General features: G+C 52.0%; 1 long non-coding RNA gene across 3 annotated transcripts; it reads right to left on the minus strand.

Moving 5' to 3' along the window:
• Window positions 1-7296: 7296 nt before the first annotated feature.
• Window positions 7297-14955, minus strand: LOC142039662 (uncharacterized). Of its 3 annotated transcripts, none has more exons than XR_012653007.1 (3): window positions 14771-14955; window positions 13892-14010; window positions 7297-7660 (listed from the first exon to the last, which is right to left on the minus strand). It is a non-coding gene; the product is annotated as an uncharacterized LOC142039662 (long non-coding RNA). The 3 variants fall into 3 exon arrangements; XR_012653005.1 differs by lacking the exon at window positions 7297-7660 and adding an exon at window positions 8750-8912; XR_012653006.1 differs by lacking the exon at window positions 7297-7660 and adding an exon at window positions 8750-8912 and having other exon boundaries at window positions 13892-14033.
• Window positions 14956-20911: the final 5956 nt, after the last annotated feature.

Consider the following 20911-nt stretch of genomic DNA (forward strand, 5'->3'; position numbering starts at 1 on the left):
CCCCCACCCCCCCAAAAAAAGGAGAGGCAGTGTCTAAAAGTTAATTAGTTTCCTCACAAATGCGTGAGTAAATAAAATGTGAGTTATGATGATTAAAACCATAGAAATGACACCAGTCTTGCAGATCTGGACTATTTCTGAACAGGCATTCATCACACGCAGAAGTCGTCAGGGTACGGATCACCTGCGCTTCGTGCTCTGACAAGACAAAATGCTGAGGCAGGGATGAGCTCTGAAAGAAGAAGGAAAAAAAAAAAAAAGAAGGATACAGGGTCACGGTTTTGTTTTGTTGTTGTTTGGTTTTAGAGAGTGCAATATTGACTGGTGCCAGCCTGCAGAGCTCTTCTGCTGCCTGACCTCTCCTTCTCTTTCATGGCTGTAATTGTCGTTTGGATAACTGTAGAAGAGCAATTAAGTTACTTGCCTCTGTGAATGTGCTGGTAATACCAGGAAGGCAAATGCTTGAACCAGTAGTGAATAACTGGGCGACGAGTAGAATTTCTGAAGGAAGAACAGCAGCAGCAACAGGAAGCAAATAGCAAGTGACCAAAAACTTGCGTGTGTCAAACGCATCAAAGCTTTCTTGCCGAATGTTGTTTGGCAATACGTTCCAAATGGCTTTTTTGGTAAACGTAAATTTTCAGGAAGTTCAGGGCTGCGTGTGGCAAAACGCGTCCCTCTGCTTACGCGTCCTGCTACGTAAATAGCATGGGTCAGCGGCAAGTCCGGCGGCAGGGCTGCTGTTCCCTACTCTCGACGTTGCCGTAGTAGTGTTGCGGTATTTAGACCTTCACGGACGGGCTGAGGAACGGAAGGAGAATGCCCGTTTTCTGTAAGGGCTCAGAATGCCGACCCTTTTCTCTGCCTGCCGCTCCCCTGTGCGTGAGATGAAGCTGTTTTGTTTTTCTCCCTTGTTCCTGGTCTAAATATTTCTGGAGCTGTTGCTGCTGTGGGTTTGCAATTGGTGTTACTGCGTTTTTGTCGCGTTCTGGCGATGGGTCGTTTCTGCTGTGGCGAAGCGTCGAGATACGGTTTTCGGTTTAAAGCGTCAGAAACTACGTTCACCGAAACCGGTAACTCGCGGCGTAGGGGAAACCGATCTGGCGCGTGCAGCTGTGCTCGCAGGGATGCTGGGTGGCTCCTCATCAAAACGGCAGGCTGTGTGCGTGGACATCCGTAGGGTTGCGCTCTGGGTCCGAGAGCGTTAGCGTATTTTTGCTGTTGGAAGATGGAATGGAGCGTGTGCCTGTTAAATCTCAGGGCGGTCAAAAGCTAGGAGGGACCCTGAGCGGGTTTGGTGGCACAACTGCGGTTTTAAAAGATCTTGCCCGTTCGGAGCAACGGCCTGGAAAAAATGATTCCTTTTTTGCAACGAGGCAGTTCACAAGGACAGATGTGTTGCTGTGCTCTTTAGCAAAAATACTCAACTTGGGACGTATAGGGTGATGAAGCCTCGGCTATACTAAGGCTTGAGAAAATGTAGGTAGGTCTCTATGTCTGTCACCTGCGTGTATCTAGGAAAGTGAGTTCTAGTGAAAGTAAAGTTGCCGATGAGTCAAAAAAAGAAAGGAAAAAAAAAAGGGCGCGGTTGTCTGAAAAATGCAAAAGCTCTAGTGGCCTGTGTCAACAACTGTACCGTAGATGACGCAAAAATACTTTTTCCTCCGCTCAGTCGTACTGTCTTCACAAACCTTCACAAAAAAAAAGGGCAGCTTTGGGTTCCTACCCAGCTTTGTGCTAATGTTTTTTTATCTTCTCTCAGCTGGATGTCAGCTGGCACCGTTTCGCCGTGGTTGCCCTTTCTTCTGCCGTGACGGTACGAGACGGATGGAAAGATTCCGTAGTGGCCTGCAAGTACAAGGTACGCCTACGATGTGTGTCTGCATTTTTCCAAAGGTACTTGCGGTACGGACTTTAACGTTGAGAGTGTGCCAACTCTCCTTCTACTTTTTTTTACATGAAATATTTTAACAGAAATACTAAAAATAAGTTCTGTTCCGGAGCATGTTACACCTATACAAAGTTTACTTCCCGCAGTTTATTTTCTCTTCCTGAAAGCATAATCTTCTGTTGCTCTGTGCTTGCTAGTAAATGATACTGTGAAAATAATTTTGTCCTAAAAGAGGGAAGGAACTGTTCGTAAGAGTTCAGCTGTTCAGAAGAAACAGCCTTTGTTTTCATGATAAAAGCTTTATGCTTTTACAGTCAATGATTTTTTTTTAAATATCTTCTAGTAGTACTCAAAAACGTTACGGAGATAATTAGCATCTGTACTAAAAGCAATCAAGGTCAAAGAAGAGACGTGGACAAAACAGGACAAAACGGGCGTCGCATCTGTGTGTTTTCCAGGCTTTCCCAGGAAGCATTAGCAGCCTTGTAACTAGTGACAGTGAGTCCTGAGGTGTTTTTGATGAGTTACTGCTTCAGTAATGTATTTTTTCCTTGAACCTACAGTGCGTAATTTTGACTTCAGTTGGAAAGAGATTTTCCAAAATGGAAGTCTTTCTCTCTCAAAGAGATTTTGTTTTAGGAACTTCCCATCAGAGTGGATCTTCAGAGGTGATCGACTTGACAGTAGAAGTCATCAGTAACGAGACTTTTCACTCTCTTTTAAAAAAAGAGAAAAAAAAAAAAAAAAAGTCAATTTCCTTCCAAAGACCCAAGCACAGCCCATCTTCCTAAAGTTGGTGGCATCACTGGTCTTTGGTTTCTCAGTTGTAACAGTCGAGATAACATGAAAACGTGTTGCTCTGCCTGCTTCAGTACTGCCAAAAGCATTAGGAAACCCGCCAGTCCTTTTTGGTAGTCTGAGGTATTGCAGCCCTGGGGATTTTACAAATTGACTTGCATTGTTTAAACTAACTGCCAAATAGCTGTAGTATTTGATTTGTTAGGTGTATGTAAGCAGTTAGGTATTTTTCTCAACGTTTAAAAAGAGAGGCAACTGAATGTTATGGGTTTTTTTTCCTGATGTTTTGACGGAGTGCTCTGAAGTACTTTCTTTCTGTCTGGCTTTCAATGGTGCGTTTCCCTGGCAGTTCAGTAGCACCTCTCTTGGGCAGCTCAGCTGGCCAGGTGTCCCTCCGCGTTCTGTAACACGCACAAAAACCCCTAGTCCCATTATAACTGTGTACTTTGGAGAGAGATAATTTAATGGTATGTATTCAGAGCTGTGCAAGTTAAGGTAATGGGAAAGGAAAATGAAATACTTTTATAGTATAAGTATTTTTATTGGACGTATATAAACATGGGCACGCCTTTTTAGTGTAAAGTGAATGATTGAGATTTATTCTTTATTTTTCCTTTTGCTCTTTGGAGTTTTCCACTTCACTTTCAGCTTTATTCACCAAACGAGCAAGATGCAAAGCAGCAGCAGCAGCAGCGCAAGGGCTGTAGCTGTTGTGGTGGATCCGTAAGCGTAGATTCTGATTGCGTACGACCTCGTCCCGCAGCCTCCCAGGGTTATCTCCCTGCAGCGGTGCTGTAAGGAAGGGAGGAGACGTTTTCCAACACCGGCAAGAGTGTTTACTTGTATGCTAAGAAGGTGTTCAAAATGGTATCGATTAGCCTAAATGCTGATTTTAAGTGTTCAAATCGCTCTTAACTTTTAAAGGAGGTGGTGTATTTCGAGCTGACCTGTTTACCTGGAATCCTCCCTTAGCTCAGCGACTCTTCTTGTGCGCCCCCAGCCTCTGCTGGCAGGGCGGTATGAGGAGATGGAAGGTCCCTGACTTAGTATAAACACTGCTTAGCAACAACTACAGCATCGGGGTGTTGTCAACGTTATTCTCACCCTAAGTCCAAAATGGCCCTGTACCAGCTACTCGGAAGAAAATGAACTTTATTCCAGCTGAAACCAGGACAACCCCAAACCCCCTGATTCTGGGTCTGCAACGGGGAAAAAACAAACGACTTTGGGACTCCTGGGAAAGCCAAATCCGCCTGGATTGGTGCCGCTGCAAAGCAAAAAACCCACCCCATTTTCATGCACAAACCCACAACCGAAAGATCACCCCTTTTTATGTTGTGGAAAAGCACTGAAACACACCCCAAACTGAGTATTTTGAAAAAGCAAAAAACTCCCCAGTTTGGGGAAGACTGGGGGTGAAGCACAAGCAGTTTGAGGGGCGTTGCTGGGGGTCCTCCCAGTGTGGATGATCTGGTGTGGATGCTCTGTTGCGGGTTATCCCAGGTGAGTTACCTGCTGTGGATCATCCTGGGTGGGCTCCCTGGGGTAGGTCATCTCCCCCCCGTGTCCCCCCATGCACCTCTGTACCCTCACCTACCCTCTCCCCGGCGTGTGTTTCTCCCCCATATATGCCCCCTGCTGCTCCAGCCCGCCCCCTTCACCCATTCGAGTTTTTAACCCACGCGAGTTGTTTCCCCCCGCATCCCCTGCTCTTCTATCTCCTGTCCCATCCCCCCCGTCGTCCCCCCCGCTTCCTTTCCCTCCTCCATATTCCACCCCCCGCTCCCCATCATCCGTCAGGCTCCAGACCCCTGGCATGCTGCCTGCACCCCATTCTCTGTCATTTTTTTTTCTTCTTTTCCTTACAAGTTGTTGTTGTTGTTGTTGTTGTTTCTTTTAAATGATTAGACTGTTTTCGTTTCAAGCCACGAGTTTTCTCACTTTCGCCCTTCCGATTGTCTCCCCGTCCCACTGGGGGCGGGGGAGCGAGCGAGCGGTCGCGTGGGGCTTTCTTGCTGGCTGGCGTTAAACCACGACACGAGGTGAGTTGCAAGCCCTGCCTGGCTAATGCTGGAGGCTCTCTATGTTCGTCCTGCCATCTTGACGGGCCGTCCTTGTTCTTCATTGCCGCTTTATAGCGAGCGCCTCTCGCTCTGTAAGCGGCATTACTGGGGCCGTGCAGGTACTGCCTGTTGCAGGCAGCAAAGGGCAATTGTGTCGCTTGCCGGCGGGAGCGGCAAGGAGTGCGGAGCCACGCTCCTGTAGGGAGCAAAGATGGAACCTCGAGGGCTCTACGGTCGTCTGCTGAGGACTACTAATATCCCGACAGGCCTCTTTGCTATCCCTGCTTCAAGGCTGATTCCTTTGCACGCCGGAGGGCGGGGCGGTAAGTAACACCATGCAGCGTCTCTTCGATAAGAGACGAGCCCCGCACAAGAAGCCTTGCGTGCGTGTAGGATTGGGAGAGCAGAGTTCTGATGGCTCAGAGGTGAGGAAAGGTGCGCCCACCCCAACCGAGCCCCAGGGTCGCCAGGGTATCGCTGGCTTGCAGGTGGGCCGCTGGCATCTGGTGCGCTGGGACGCGGCGTTTCCTGCTGGACAGAGCTGCCCCTCTGGCACAGAGCAGCTTTGGGTCTCTTGTGGCCTGCCTTCAGGCTGTCACCGGAACCAGGCGTTATTTTTTTTTTTTTAAATCTCTCGCCAGCATCTGTTGGCTGGCTGCTGTCGCTCCCGCAACCCTGATGCCACATTCAGAGGGGATACAGCAGTCCTTGGGGCTTGCTCCAGGGGACACCCCCCCCCCCCTTCCCCCCCCCCCCATTTGCAGGTTCCCTGTGCTGCTTCTCCTCTGTAGATAACGGGGTGGGGAGGGCAGGGGCAGAAGCGACCACCCGAATGGTCTGTTCTTTGCACTTGACTGCTGTAAACGCTCCAGCCACTCGGGTGCTCTTTGGAACGGAGACGATGAAGATGACTGCCCGGGCTGCGAGTGGGGAAAGGGCAGGGCAACGTAATCCCTGTGCCCCCAGTAAGTAGTTGCCGCCTGTGTCTGGTCTCTACTGGTCTGAGCTGTCAGTCGTCCCTCGTGCAGCTGATGCTCCGAAGAGGATCGTTACGGGGATGCGGCTGCTGCTGCCCGGTGACCGAAGGTGGGAAGTGGCGTTGGGGAGGGGCGCATGCGCGGTGGAGTGCGTCGGTGGGGGGGGGTGGGGTCCAGCTGTTGCCGGGCAGCGGAGGCGCTTTACGGCTGCTCGGCAAGCGCGCATGCGTGGTTCGACTTTTACGGCGCTGGCCCCTGTTGCCTGGCAACCGAGGCGCGACACGACGCCTCGGCTATCGCGCATGCGCGGCGGCGCGGTTTACGGCCTGCTCCTGTTGCCTAGCAGCCGAAACGCGTTACGGCAGCTCGGCAAGGGCGCATGCGCGCTGCGGTTTTTACGGCGCTCGCCGCTGTTGCCTGGCAACCAAAACGCGACATGGCGCCTCGGCAACCGCGCATGCGCGGCGGCGCGGTTGACGGCGCTCCTGCTGTTGCCTGGCAACCAAAACGCGGCCCTGGCGGTCGGGAGCCGCGCATGCGCGGTGGCGCCTTTTGCCGCCCTCCTGCTGTTGCCTAGCAACCGAAACGCGGTACAGCAGCGCGGAGCCGCGCACGCGCGGTGGCGGCGCGTTTCGCCAGCGCTCTCTTCCGCCACCTGTTGAACAGACTTCGGTACTGCAGCTGGGGTGCCGCCCATGCGCGCTGGCGCGTTGTGCCAAGCGCTCGCCGCTGCCACCCCGCGACCAATGTTCGGTACTGCAGCTCGGAGGCTGCGAGTGCGCGCGGCTGCCGCGGTCCTGCACGTGCCGTCCGACGGTAACGGTAATGCGGCACCGGCGGGAGGTGCCGCCGCGCTCGTTGCTTCCTCCCGGTAAGGAAACGCCGCCGGCAAGGAAAGCTCGCACGGGCTGTCTCTGCCCGGCCTCCCTCTCCTCGCGGCGCGGGAGCACAAAGGGACAGGCGGGGCGCTTACCGGCTGCGGGCAGGAGCTGCTGCGGCTGAAGCTGGAGAGGCCAGAGAAAGGTAGAGAAGAAGAAATGGAAGGCTGGCCGGCCGGCAGCTGCCTCCCGCTGCAGGCAAGAGAGAGCCTGCCTCTCCGCGTGTGGAAGGATCCCTCTTCGTAGTCCGCAGCAGGTCAGACCGCCGAGGTGCACCGCAGGGTCCGGATGCGGCACCGACGGTGCGGTACGGCCACGTAGTGTGCGAGCGAGCGAGGCTCCGTGCCTAGGAGGCCTCGTCTCGCAAGACCTATGAGACGCGTGTTCTCCTAAGGGGAGGACGGCCGCGCCGCCGGAGTTACAGAAGAGGAGGGGAGCGGGAGAGGAGCAGAAAGAAGCGTCTCAACTGGCAAATTCTCCTGGCAGTGCCAAGAGCTGTGGTGAGCCCCGGGCCCTCGGGGCCCTGTCTCCCCTCTTCCGCGTTCTGGTCCCTCCCTGCCCCTTCCCCTGGTCCCCTCTCTTTCCCACACCGCTGCCTTTTTTTTTTTTTTTTTTTCCTTTCCTCCCTTGTACCCCTGATACTGAAAAGCCAGTCGAAGAAACTCCCTAAGACTCGTTTTGGAGTTTTAGAAAGCAGGCATTCTTCATTGCAGCGCTGGCTGCACGGGGGATAGTTCCACCTAGCGTGCATGCCACAGCTTTAGCACAAACAGGTTATACAGAATAACTAATTGCATGTTAATCAGATTAGTATACATATACATAAAAACGACGGCAACCGATTATCATAGTACTGCCTACGTCCGATCACGTGCAATGAAGGATCCATTTGAGACGAAGGGCTGCTTTTGCAACCACCGACCCATCTGAAGTTCTTGCTGGCTGTCCTCGAAGTCTTTATTCTTGTCCTTGTTCTTTGATCTTGAAGCTTAACGCAGGTTCAATCACACGTGGTCAGTTTCAGCATTGTTCTCATCCAGCGTACAGGAACATCTAGTCATAAGAGCAAAGAACTGCAAAACTTAGGAGTACCTACCTCTGCTAGTCGATTGCTTGGCTATACTTTTGTCTATTGTTTCAATCGTAGTGTTAGTGTAAGATTTCTAATAATTATTTACCAAGTCTCACTTTTGCAGTCACCTAGCAGCAAACCAGTTTCCACAGCTGGTACAAAATATTAAAACCATCCCAATATTTAGACGTGCCATACAGAATGTATGGAAATAGGCTATCAGAGGTGTCCGAGGGGCAGAGGGAGCGCCGGGGGGCGCCCCGAGCCCCAGAGCAGACTCGCTGGCAGGACTCGATAGGCACGCGACTGACTGAATAAACGCTGGCCGCCCGTCCCCTTTGCCCTCCGGGCTGCGTTTGCGCTCCCTTTGCACGAGTGGAGGGGCCGTGAGGGAGCCCAGGGGAGGAGGAGGTGAGGCGCTGGGGGGGTCGGGCCGTGTCCCCCCTGTTCCTGCTGGGCTCCAGCTGTTGCAAATATTCCGGTAAAGAAATCAAAATTTAATCACATAGAAGAGTTAGGTTTGATTAAGAAGTAAAATTGTGAAGCATAACGTATAGGATCGTTAAGTTTGAAACGTAGCCATAGAAACTTTAGGAGGAGCTGTGTTACGCGTGACTCTAGGAACCTTAGTATTGTTAAAGTTTGAAAGAGCTAACCCTAGAAACCTCACCAGGAAGTTACTGGTTCTCCTACCTTCTGTTTCAGGAAACTAAGGAAACCGTCGGGGACGCCAGTTTGCTGCTTGGAAACCCCCTTACCCTTCCCATCTCCATTTGAGGATCGAAGATGCCAGTCAGCAGAGCTAAGTGTAACTGACCAATGATTGTTTTTAAATAAGAATATTGATAAGGTTATATAATCAAAGGACCGATCATTATAAAGGTTAAATTTAAGAACGAGCATAGTATGCATTTTTACGGAAGGAGCTTAGGTAACAATGACCTGACAGGAAAAGTCTGTAAAAACTGATGGATTTTGATACTAAGCGGGACACGCCTTTGGAGGAGCGATCCCCCGTGTCCCCAGCGCTGCGATAAACAAAGTGCCCGCTGCTTAACTTCAGGTTGGTGTTAAGGAGTTTTATTCCGGATTTCGGGAACGGTTTTGGCGACCCAGATGGGACCTTGCGAGTGAGACTGGACGAGATCGAGTGTCGATCGAACTCCGGCCGGCACCGAGGTATTCTCGGGGAGAACCGTCACCCTCGACTCGCAAAGCTCCTCGCAGCGTTCCCTGGAAAAAAAGGTAAGGCGCCGCTGCTTTGGAATTTGTTTGGAAAGCCTGCCCGTGAGGCGCGGCGAAAGCTTCGCAGGGTTGGGGCTTGGAGGGTACCCGTCTGCAGTGGAAGCCTAGGCGTCTGCCCGTAAGTCATAAGCGAAAGCTATTGCTGGGTTGGACTTTGTGTATTATTTGGGACAACTGTCATTTGCATTTGTTTGGTATTTGGTATTTGAATGTATAGAAGTATAAAGGCATCAGCAAAATTGTTTAAGAATAAGAGTGCAGGAAATGGAACCGCTGATGAAAAGTTACCAAAACCATCACCGTTGGGACGTTTATTGGCACATTGGGGTGAATTGCAGGAAAAATGGTAAACAAACAGAACTTTGAGTTACAATACTATATTGCAATTACTGTTGTTTTGTAGGAGAGAGAGAGTAAATGGAATAAAGTGCCATAGGTAGATTTGTTCTTTTTAAGTGAACGTATCTGACGGGGACCGGAGGGGAGTCTCCCAGCAGAACCTCTGGTTACAGCTAAACCGGGAGAACAGAAAATGGAATTTGAATTGACACTAGAGTCACCTTTTCAGTTTTAAATACCTTAGAGGGAGAGTTAAGTTTTGAAGAAATTGGCGGTGTCGGTGCAACAAGTGAACGAGAAACTAGACCCTTCTTTAAATCTTTAACAATGAAATTAGGAAAGCAATGGGTCACTCAGCAGTTTTTGTATGTGCCAGATTCTCCTAAAACCCTGTTAAGGAGAGATCTATTTGAGAACTTAGAGGCAGAAGTTAAATTAAAAAATGGAGAGATTAAAACTTCAATTCCAGAAACTAAACGTATCGAAGCAGTGGCTTTGTTGTTAACAGGATGGTTACCGAAAGCAGAAGATTATACCAGTCAAAGTCTAATGCTGTAATTCCAATCGTCTGGACTGGGAAGTTCCTGGTAAATCCAAAAAGCAGAACCTGTGAGAGTTGATTTAAAGCCAGGATGGAATCCGGTAAGAATTAAACAATACCCCCTAAGACCGGAAAGTCGGAAAGGGTTAGCAATGGTAATACAAACATTTTTAAGATACAAATTGTTAATAGAATGCGAATCCAGATATAACACCCCGATCTTGCCTGTTAAAAGGCTAATGAAAAAGATGGTAGATTAGTTCAAGACCTCCTCAGAGCAATAAATCAAATAGTACAAGATATTCATCCGGTAGTAGCAAATCCTCATACTTTGTTAGCAACCCTAACGGAGAAACAAGAATGGTTCACAGTGTTAGACCGAAAAGATGCCTTTTTCCGTATTCCCTTGGATCCCAGTAGTCAAGAGGTTTTTGCTTTGGAATGGGAAAATCCTGAGACTGGGAGAAAAACACAATATACGCGGACAGTCTTGCCTCAAGGCTTTAAGAATAGTCTTACCATTTTTGGAAATCAATTGGCACGAGAATTAGAGATTTGGAAGAAAGAAAATAATCAAGAAATCTTGCTGAAATATATGGATGATCTGTTAATTGTAGCTGAGACGGAAGAACAATGCACAAAGCTAACTATTAACTTTTTGAACTTTTGGGGAATCGGTGGATATCGAGCGTCAAAAGAAAAAAACCCAAATAACCCAGAAAGAAGAAACTTATTTAAATGAGTTTTAAAATCCTAAAAGGACAGAGACAATTGGGAACTGGGAGAAAAGAGGCAATTTGTCGTCTCCCCGAACCTAAGACGAAAAAAATTAATGACGAGCGTTGCGGGGAATGGTCGAGTGGTGTCACCTGTAGATTATAAATTGTGGCTTGCTGGCCCGACCTTTATAGGAGCAGCTCAAAACCTCAAACGATGGATTGGACCGATGCCGAGAAAGCTACTTTCCAAGAACTGAAACAGGCTGTAAGAGGGGTGCCAGCCCTAGGCCTGCCAGATCTCACAAAGAAGACACTTGAACTTTTTGCTCGTGAAAGAAGAGGTATAGCTCTGGGTATCCTGGCCCAATACGTAGGGCCAAGTGGGCGAGCTGTGGCCTACTTCTCGAAGCGATTAGGTAATGTGAGTCTGGGATGCTCTGGTCGTCCGAGAGCCGTCGCTGCAACTGTGCTACTGATCCAGGAAGCTCGTAAGTTCACCTGAGGACAAAGGATTAGAGGACAAAGGATTACTGTACGTTTCCCATATGATAACTGTTGTGCTAAAACAGAGAGGGGGGCATTGGGTATCCCCTAGCAGGATGCTGAAATACCAAGTGGTGTGGCTGGAACAAGATGATGTTTACCTAAACACTACTACCACCGTTAACCCTGTTGCGTTTTCAACAACCGATCAAGTTAAAGGAGGAGAACTGGAACGTGACTGCTTGCAGACAATCGAAAGAGTTTACTCCAGCTGACTGGATCTCTGAGATGTGCCGCTAGAAGAAACAGATTGGGAACTGTATGCCGACGGAAGCGGTTCCATCTGTGAAGGAAAACGTTTATCAAGATAGACAATAACTACTGAGGAGGTAATTGTGTTGCCAACTTTGCCTTCGACGATATCTGCCCAAAAGGCTGAATTGATAGCTCTCATTCGAGCTCTGGAACTAAGTCAAGGAAAGCGAGTCAACACTTTTGGACAGACTCAAAGTATGCTTTTGGAGTAGTACGTGCGCATGGAGCGATACGGAGAGAAAGAGGACCGTTGCCCGCGCAAGGAACCACCATTCAGCACGCAGAACAAATACTGAAATTGTTAGAAACCATTCAAAAACCAACAGCAGTCACGATAATGCACTGTAAAGCACATCAGTTAGGTAAGACCGGTCCGAACGCAGGTAACCGACTGGCCGATAAAGCTGCTAGAGGCTGCGGAAAAAGGCATCCTAGCACTAGTTCCAGAGAAAAGTATAAAATTGCCTAAAGAAACTCCAAATTATAACGAAAAAGATGAAGAATTAATTATTAGATTGCAGGCTAACAAAATGAAACAGGATAGGCTGTAACACCGACAGGTCAAATAATAGTCCCACCCACAATAATAAGAGAAATTGCCCGAGCTGAACATCACAAAGTATATCGGGGAACAGAAAGTGAAATACGACAAAGATTGTTTAAACAATTAGAAGCGGATGTGAAACTTATATATAAAAATGTCCCCGAATCAGTAATAAGATCATCTTTGGGATTATGAAATAAGGAAATTTTTTAGGAGAATATTAGCAAATTGACTTTATAGAATTGCCTTGAAAAGAAGGATCTATCCTAGTTTTAGTTGATATCTTTACTGGGTGGCCCGAGGCTTTCCCTTGTCGCACCGAGAAAGCAAGGGAAGTAGTCAAAGTCTTGCTCAAAGAGATAATACCAAAATGTGGGGTGCCTGTAAGAATGTCATCTGACAATGGCCCTCATTTTATAGCAAAGATTAGGAGACAAGCTGAGCAAAGTATTATCTATAGATTGAGACTATCACACCCCATACAGACCACAAGCGGGGGGGGGGGGGGGGGGGGGGAGAGGGAGGGGGGGGGAGAGAGAGAGAGAGAATGAACTATACCCTTAAGCAACAGTCGAGTAAAATTTGTCAGGAAACCTCACTCCTCACGTGGGTTAAAGCATTACCCATGGCTCTATTAAGAACCAGAGTATAGCCAGAAGAGAAAGAAAATTTAAGTCATTATGAAATGTTTTATGAAAGACCATATCAAGAGTCCTATGTTCTGAGTATCTTGAGTGCCTTTGGAGATAGGTTTTTAAAAGGTGTTACGATTTCTTTAAGCAATTCTTTTCAAGAACTTTGTCAGTATGTCTCCACAGCTGGACCCTTAGAATTGGACGTAGCAGCGCATCCCTTCCGACCAGGAGATTGAATGTATGTAAAATCACTGAGAAGTGGAAAGGACCGTATCGAGTCATTTTAACAACCCTTAGAGCGGTAAAGGTCTGGGAGAAGAACCTTGGCTTCATTATTCAAGAATAAAGAAAGCACCAACAAGAAATTGGAAGTCTAAAGAAACTGGCCCTTTAAAACTGAAAATCTATAAGTAAGTTTCACATTATCTGTTTGGGAAAACAGCTGTGTAAAGTTTATACTATTGGGGTTGCTATTAGGAATATTGTCGAGGGCAATAATCTTTTTGTGTGTTTAGAGGGTGTATGTATTTTTTTTCGAGGGGTTCCAAACATGAGATAAACAAAATGAAACAATTATTGTTTGAGCTGTGTTAATCTTGATATTAACCGTTTTTGTAATTTGGTTTAAAAAACCAAAAATCTAGTTTTGTAACTGATTCAAAGTTTTGTAAAGACACAAAATTGAACCTCAGTAACAGCCTGCCTTCCGATTCCAAAGTCAGATGAAAATCTAGTTCCGTGGAGAATACTGACATTGAATTTAACCAAAACTTGAGAAAAGATGCAGAACAATGAGAATCATTTTAGCAAATTAAATGGGATGGATTTAAAAGGCAATTATTTTTTTTAAATTTGAAAGAAGGAATTAGAGCGTTGTGAATTATAACATTACCAAACCATCCACCTCATGGACAAAAGAATTAATTTACTCGCCCTTCGGGAGAAACTTGTACAGGCAGCCCTTGGGGCTGTCAGTTGCCAAAACCGTAGCGACAAGTGCAGGAAGGAACTTGGGATCATATTTAAAATATAAAACGATGTTTAGAATTTCCTGGAGTTCCAGGATCCTTGTCAGAGCCACCCAGAGTCGGGACCGTCTATGGAAATTTAGACTGGTTTAGACAACCAGAGAAAAATCACACATCCTAAACAGAGCTGAATGAAGGTTTATACTTGCAGCTCCTCTGACCCCAAACTCCAACGACTTTCTCTAGTAGCTAAAGCTCTCAGATGGGGATGTGTTTGTAGAAAGTATAATAATATTTTACATGATCTTTGGTCGCCTCTTAATAACGGAAAACATTTAGCTTGGAGTTGACTGTATTAAAGGACAGGTGAAAAGTTCAGGGTTAACTGTTTGGGTGACTAGTGATGATATATGATCCACTCACCTTTTCATGAAGGAGAAAGGCAAATCGTGGACTTCAGCCTTAATAACTCTCTCCTCTCTCTGGAAGAAATCTCCCTTGTGGCCTCGCTGGTGGACCCGGGTAAATGGAAAAGATGATACCTGGCAATCGCCAAGTCTTAGAACTAAAATAAGATGGGTATTCAAATCTGTATTTTGACCCCAGTTAACACCCCTTCCAAATGAGATGACTCTTGCCACCTTTCATTCAATCGAGGAAGTGCCTGCTGCTTAACTTCCCATGGGTGTTGAGAAGTTTTGTTCCGGGTTTCGGTCCCCCAGCTGCGGGCCGGGGCTGGAGGAGCCGCAGGTGCGGGCAGTGAGGCTGCTGGGGCCGTCCCCTCCCTGGAAAGGGGGGGCTGCCGGGGGAGGGGCCGGGGCGGGGCCGGTGGGAGCCGAGGCAGGAGCGGAGCGGAGCGGTGGCCGGGCTGCGGCTGCCCCTCGGGAGAAGGTGAGCGGGGCCGGGCGCCCCTCGGACGGCGAACGTCGGAGGCGGGGGTGGCCCGGGGGAGGTGGGGGCCGCCGGTGCAGAGGCCGGGGGGGAGCCCTGGGGGCTCACAGGGGGCTGGGACCACGTGCGCGCGGGGGGGGGGGGGGGTGGGCTCACAGGGCGGCTGGGAGCAAGTGCGCGCGGGGGGGAGGGCTCACAGGGGGGCTGGGAGCAAGTGCGCGCGAGGGGGGGGGGGGCGCAGGGCGGCTGGGACCACGTGCGCGCGGGGGGGGGGGGTGCGCTCACAGGGCGGCTGGGAGCAAGTGCGCGCGGGGGGGGGGCTCACAGGGGGGCTGGGAGCAAGTGCGCGCGAGGGGGGGGGGGGGCGCAGGGCGGCTGGGACCACGTGCGCGCGCGGGGGGGGGTGCTCACCGGGCCCCGTGGCGGGGCTGCGCAGCCGGCCGGCGGGTTCCGGGGAAAGCCCCGAGGAGGACGGCGGGGTCTGTGTGGGACGCACGGAGCGGCGGCGGCGGCCGCTGCCCGGAGCCGGAGCCGGGCGGGGGGGTGCCGCGCCGCGCCGTGCCGGAGCCGGGCGGCGAAAGCGCGCCGGAGCTGCCCGGAGCGGCGCTGGGGGCTCGGCGGGAACTGCGGCTGCGCCGGCGTGGGGGTGGGCGGAAACGGAAGCGGCTTCCCCTCGGGGTCAGGCAGCAGGGCGGGCTGCCTCCCGGGGCATGCCGGGAGCTGTAGTTTTCGCGGACTCGGCGGCCGGGCGGCAGCGTGGCTTTCGGGCGCGGCGTAGTCCTTGCTGCCGCCGCGGCCCCCGGAGTCCGACCAGGTCAGACGCAGGAGCGTTGCCGGTTTCGTGTGGTTTTCCGCGGGCTTCCCGCTGCACCCGCTCCCCGACCAGCCGTGCGGACGCGCGACCCGGGCGCATGTGCCGTCCTGCGCGTGGGGCAGCCCGGCGTTCGCTCGTCGGCTCCGGCCCCTCCGGCGCATGCGCGGTGTCCGGGTGCAGCGTGGTGGCGCGCAGGGCGCGGGTCTGGGCGGCAGCGGGCGAGCGCCGGGACCGCGGGTGAGGCGAGCGATCCCCTCCGGCGGGGGCAGGGGCAGGGGCAGGGGCAGGGGCGGGGGCGGGGGGGTGCCTCCTGCCCGCTGGCCGCCGGGCGCTGGCGGGACGGGAAGCTGCAAAGCGGCCGCCGCGGCAGGCTCCCGGTCCGCCGGAGGCGAGCCGGGCCAGGGCAGCGCCAGGCAGTTCCCCGAGAGCCGATAGAAGGGAAGAGGGGACGGAGGCGGGCACCCCCCAGGCGCGGCCAGCGGGCGCCTCCCCGAGTCGCCGGAGCTCCCCCGGCGCCTTCCCCCGGCCCCGCTCGGCCCGTGCGGCTGCCCCCAGCTCCAGCCCCTCCCCTGAAGCCTGTGCTGTAGCCGCAGGCAGCCCCCGAGCCCTGTCGTGAGGGCAGCAAGCTGGCCCTCCCATGTTCTCGAGTCTCCCTGAACGTGGGTGCCGTTAGCAGCGGCGCGGGGAACGAGCGGCGTCTGCGGAAGCCCCTGCGGAAGGAGGGGCTCTGGCCAGGGTCGAGCTACAGTAATAACGGTCACTGCTGCCTCTTTCCCTCTCCCAGAGGCCACGCTGTGAGTGCGGTTGTCCGTTCGTCCCCGGGGATGCCGTTGACTGCAGCAGCCTCAGGCTCGTGTGGGCTGTCTCTGCCTGGCCTCCCTCTCCTCGTGGCGCGGGAGCACAGAGGGACAGGCGGAGCGCTTGCTGGCTGTGGACGGGAGCTGCTGAAGCTGGAGAGGCCACAGAAAAGTAAAGAAGAAGAAACGGAAGGCCATCTGGCTGGCAGCTGCCTCCCGCTGCAGGCAAGAGAGAGCCTGCCTCTCTGGGTGTGGGAGGATCCCTCCTCGTAGTCCGCAGCAGGTCAGGCTGCCAGGGTCTGTATGCATGACCAGCAGCGCGGTACGGCCACGTAGTGAGCGAGCGAGCGAGGCTATGTGTCTAGGAGGCCTCATCTCGTAAGAGCCGCGAGACGCTCGCGTGTTCCGTTATGTGGAGGAGAGCCAAGCGACTGGAGTTACAGAAGAGGAAGGGAGGAGAGAAGGAGAAAGAAGCGTCTGCACTGGCAAGGTCTCCTGGCAGCTCCAAGAGCGAGAGCTGTGGTGAGTCCTGGGCCTCCGGGGCCCTGTCGCTCCTCTTGTGCCTCCCGGTCCCTCCCTCCCTCCCCCTCTCCTGACCCCCTCGCTTTCTCTTGCTGCTGTGACTTTTTTGTTTGTTTGTTTGTTTTTTATTATTTTTATTTTGCTTCCCTGTACCTCTCCTCTTCTGTCTATTCTCTTGTCCTGCTCCCTCTTCCCCCCACCCTTTCCTTCGCCTGCCCCCCTTTCTTTTTCTCTCTGCGTTCTTGTCCTGCTCCCTCTCCCTCTCCCCGCCCCCCCCCCCCCGCCCCGTCTTTGTCCTGCAGCCAGTCGCTGTTTTTTCCTTTTCCATCTCCTTGTCCTGATCTGCATCCGCCTCTTTCCCCGCCTCCCAATTTCTCTGGCCTGTTCCCCTAGTGTTCTTTTCCTCTCCGTACCTGTACGTGTCGCTCTGTGTCCCTGCCTTCCTATCTCTCTTCTTCCTACTTTCTGTTTCTGTCTCTATCCCTTTGTCTTGCTCGCCGTTGCTGTTTATTTTTGTCATTCTGGATCTCGCTGTCCCCGTCCTCCTTCCTGTTCATCTCTTACTCTCTGTGACCCTTTGTGCTGCTTCCTGCCCCTTTTTTAATTCACCCTCCCTCTCTCTGCAGGGCTCCTGATACCTCTCTTTCTAAATTTCCCAACCCCCTGTGCTTCTCACGCGCACGCTCTCTCTCTCTCGTTGTCATTGTTCTTGTCTGTCGCGCTGTCTTGCTTCCTGTCCCGTCGTTTCTCGCTGTATCCCTTTGTCCCGCTCCCTGCTCGTATTCGTATTCCTCTCTGTCCTGAGGACCGTCCCAGTTTTTGATCTCCGTCCTGCCGCTGTCCTGATTTTTCCTTCTCTGCCATGTTCCCTGTCCCTCTTTCTGTCTCTTTTTCTCTGTCCCTGCTGCTTATTTCTCCACCTCTGTCCAGACCCCTGTCCCTTCCCCCCCCCGCCCTGTTTGCTGTCCCTCTGCCTTGCTTTCTTTCGCTACCTTTTCTGTCTGTCTTTCTCTGCCCCGTTCCCTCTCCCGCCCTTTCTAACTGTGTCCCCCTGTCCAGCTAGCTGTCGCTTCTTTCTTTTTTCTGTTCCTCAGTATTTTTTTCTTTTTCCGTATCTCTCTCCCACTGCCCATCGCAGTTGGTTTTTTCCCCTCCGATGCTGGCCTGCTCTTTGTCCCTTTTGTCTGTCTCCTCTCTGTCCTTCTGTCATGCTCCCTGTGTCTATTGAATCCCTTCATCTCTGTCCTGCAGCCCGTTGCTATTTTTTTTTTCCTCTTCCGTCCCTTTGTCCTGCTCCCCATCCTTGTCTCTCTTTCCCTTGGTTCTGCCTCCCGTCCTTTTTTCCTTTCTTGCTCCATCTCTCTGTCCTGCTCCCTATCCCTCCCGCGCTCTCTCTGTTTCTGTGTCCTTCTCCTTGCCTTTCCCCACGGTCTCTGTCTTGTTCCCTCTTTGGTTTTCTTGTTTTCCGGGTGGCTTGGCCCGGCTACCCGCGGGGGTGCTTCGGCTGGGGGGTTTGGGGTGGGGGCCTGGCCGTGCCGCTGGTGGCGGGGAAATAAAGCCTGAAACGGCAATCGTGAAGCGACGCCCTGCCTGTGCTGGGGCTGCCCCGCAGAGGCGTGGGGCCGGGCCCTCCGCAGGTCCCGAGCACTCCCCGAAACTACGTGTGGGGCCCCGGGGGTGCAGGGCTGTGGGGTGGCTATGCTCGGCGTCGCCCGTGGGCACTGCAGGGTCAGAAATGGAGAACAAGTTTTCCGTTCCTGGGGCTTGACAACAGGCTCGCGTGGCTGATTTGGGGGCTCGGAAACAGACCGAGCTGCGCAGCTTTGGGCCCAGAAACAGAGGTCCGGCCCTGCGTGTTTGGGCCTTGAGAACAGGCTCAGCGGCCGGGTTTTTTGGCTCCCAAATGGGCCCCGAGTCAGCTGGTGTGGGGGCCAAAAGCGGGAGCCGGCTTGGCTGGTTTTGCAGGCGGGTGGGAGGGTGTTGGGGGCTGCGGGGGGAAGCGGGGGGCAGGCAGGGTGCGTGGTCCCTCCCCGGAGATGGGGGTCTGGTTGTGTCGGACGCCGAAGTTCGGGAGGCCGGCACGCAGCAGGCCGAACTCAACATCTGTGATGGTCTGCGGGGGGGGAAAGGTGCTTTTCAGACCCCACATGCCCTCTTTGAGTCCAGCTCTTCTTTCTGCGCCGCTCAGAATAGTCGTCAAGTAATTAATCGCCCAAACTAATGGATATTTACTTGGCGTGTAACTCTGATGTTTAATCCTAACGCTCCAGTTTTGACAGCAGTTGATAGATAACCTCATGGAAAGCCCAGACCGTTGCACATAGCTGGAGCTTGTAAGGAGAAGCAGCTGAAGTCAGCCGGAGCTTCAGTGCGGAGCTGGGGCTTCAAGGAGCCAGAACTGTAGCAAGCGGGAGCTGGAACGAGGCGGGGTGTCCGCTGTCTGGAGCGTGCATTAGCCAGAGGCAAAAGTACCTGCAGCTGTAACGAGCAGGAGGCGCGATTAGCTGGAGCGTCTTTTCGCTGGGGCGTCTGTCGGCCGGACCGCGCTCCCAGCACGGCCGAAGAGCGGCCGGGCGCAGGCAGGGCTGTCCGCAGCAAGCAGCTCCGAGCAGCAGGGAGGCGAGTTGTCCTTCTGCCAGCGGGGAGCCCGGCCTCTTCCCTCGGGCATGCAATCCACGCCACGCTCCTCTCTCTGCGTGGAGTGTCTCTCCCGGTCCGTTCCCGCGGGCAGAAGCGAGGTGGGGGTCCCCCGGCTCACCTGGGGCAGCCCCCCCCGCGAGGGGACGCGCGCGAGGTGTCGTCATCCCCTCGGTACCGGGCAAAGGGGAGAGAAACCGGCCGGCGGGAGCTCCTGGGGTGCAGAGCCCTTCCGGCAGAATCCTCCCCTGCCTTTTCACCGTTGGCTGGGTGTGACAAGCAGGTTCATTTCTTTGTCTCCTCTTCTCCCAGTGTCACCTTCCGCGTCGCACGAAGAAAATCCTGCCTGGTTAATTCCGCTTGCTGCTCAGGTAATCGCACGTATCGGGCTGGGGGGGCGGAGAGAAACACTTGCGAGTTCGAGGGCACTACAGGTGCTCCACGTTAAACCCACAGGGAAGGCAAATTTGCTGCTAGTGCAGAAAAGACGATGGAAAAATTGCTGTTAACAGATCGCGCCCTGTTCCTGAACTGGTCCCTTGATGTGTTTTTGTTTCAGGGGAAAGAATGAAATTTCCTGTCTGGTAAATTCAGAGCTGCCTGTTAGCTTCTTCAGGGTCGAGTGTTTCTCTTCTCTCTGTTCATACTGATTTTTATGGGCAAGTTGGAAATAGCCTTTTACTTTTTTATGTATAACTGAATTTTTAGGAATATGTGGTATCCCTGTAGTTCATTTTTGAGCACCTAGATGCCAGTAGAAATGTAATGAGTGAAACGTGATGGGAACTGGTACTTAAACTTGATTTTTATTTGGGTTTTTTTTTTTTTCCTTCCCCATTAAGAGTGTTGACGGCATGTTGTCCCGTGGGACAATCCCCATTCCGTTCAGCGGAGTCTTCAGTCTAGGACTTTTAAGTGAAAAAGTTTGTCCTTCCAAAAAGGGACTAGTCATTCCTAGGACCGAGGCATAGACTTGCAAGGAGAGTCGCTTAAGTACGTGATCGGAATGAAAGCCAACTTCCAGTTGACGTTGCTGCTGTTGGTCTTTGCTTTCATTGATTTCTCCACCGCTCCCTCGTGGTTGGGAGCTCTGAATTGTAATGTTTTTCAGTCTCTAACACATTTCCACCCACCCCCCCCCACCCCCCCAAAAAAAGGAGAGGCAGTGTCTAAAAGTTAATTAGTTTCCTCACAAATGCGTGAGTAAATAAAATGTGAGTTATGATGATTAAAACCATAGAAATGACACCAGTCTTGCAGATCTGGACTATTTCTGAACAGGCATTCATCACACGCAGAAGTCGTCAGGGTACGGATCACCTGCGCTTCGTGCTCTGACAAGACAAAATGCTGAGGCAGGGATGAGCTCTGAAAGAAGAAGGAAAAAAAAAAAAAAAAAAGAAGGATACAGGGTCACGGTTTTGTTTTGTTGTTGTTTGGTTTTAGAGAGTGCAATATTGACTGGTGCCAGCCTGCAGAGCTCTTCTGCTGCCTGACCTCTCCTTCTCTTTCATGGCTGTAATTGTCGTTTGGATAACTGTAGAAGAGCAATTAAGTTACTTGCCTCTGTGAATGTGCTGGTAATACCAGGAAGGCAAATGCTTGAACCAGTAGTGAATAACTGGGCGACGAGTAGAATTTCTGAAGGAAGAACAGCAGCAGCAACAGGAAGCAAATAGCAAGTGACCAAAAACTTGCGTGTGTCAAACGCATCAAAGCTTTCTTGCCGAATGTTGTTTGGCAATATGTTCCAAATGGCTTTTTTGGTAAACGTAAATTTTC

The sequence above is a fragment of the Buteo buteo genome, chromosome 15 (genome assembly GCF_964188355.1).
Source record: "Buteo buteo chromosome 15, bButBut1.hap1.1, whole genome shotgun sequence".
Lineage (NCBI taxonomy): Eukaryota > Metazoa > Chordata > Aves > Accipitriformes > Accipitridae > Buteo > Buteo buteo.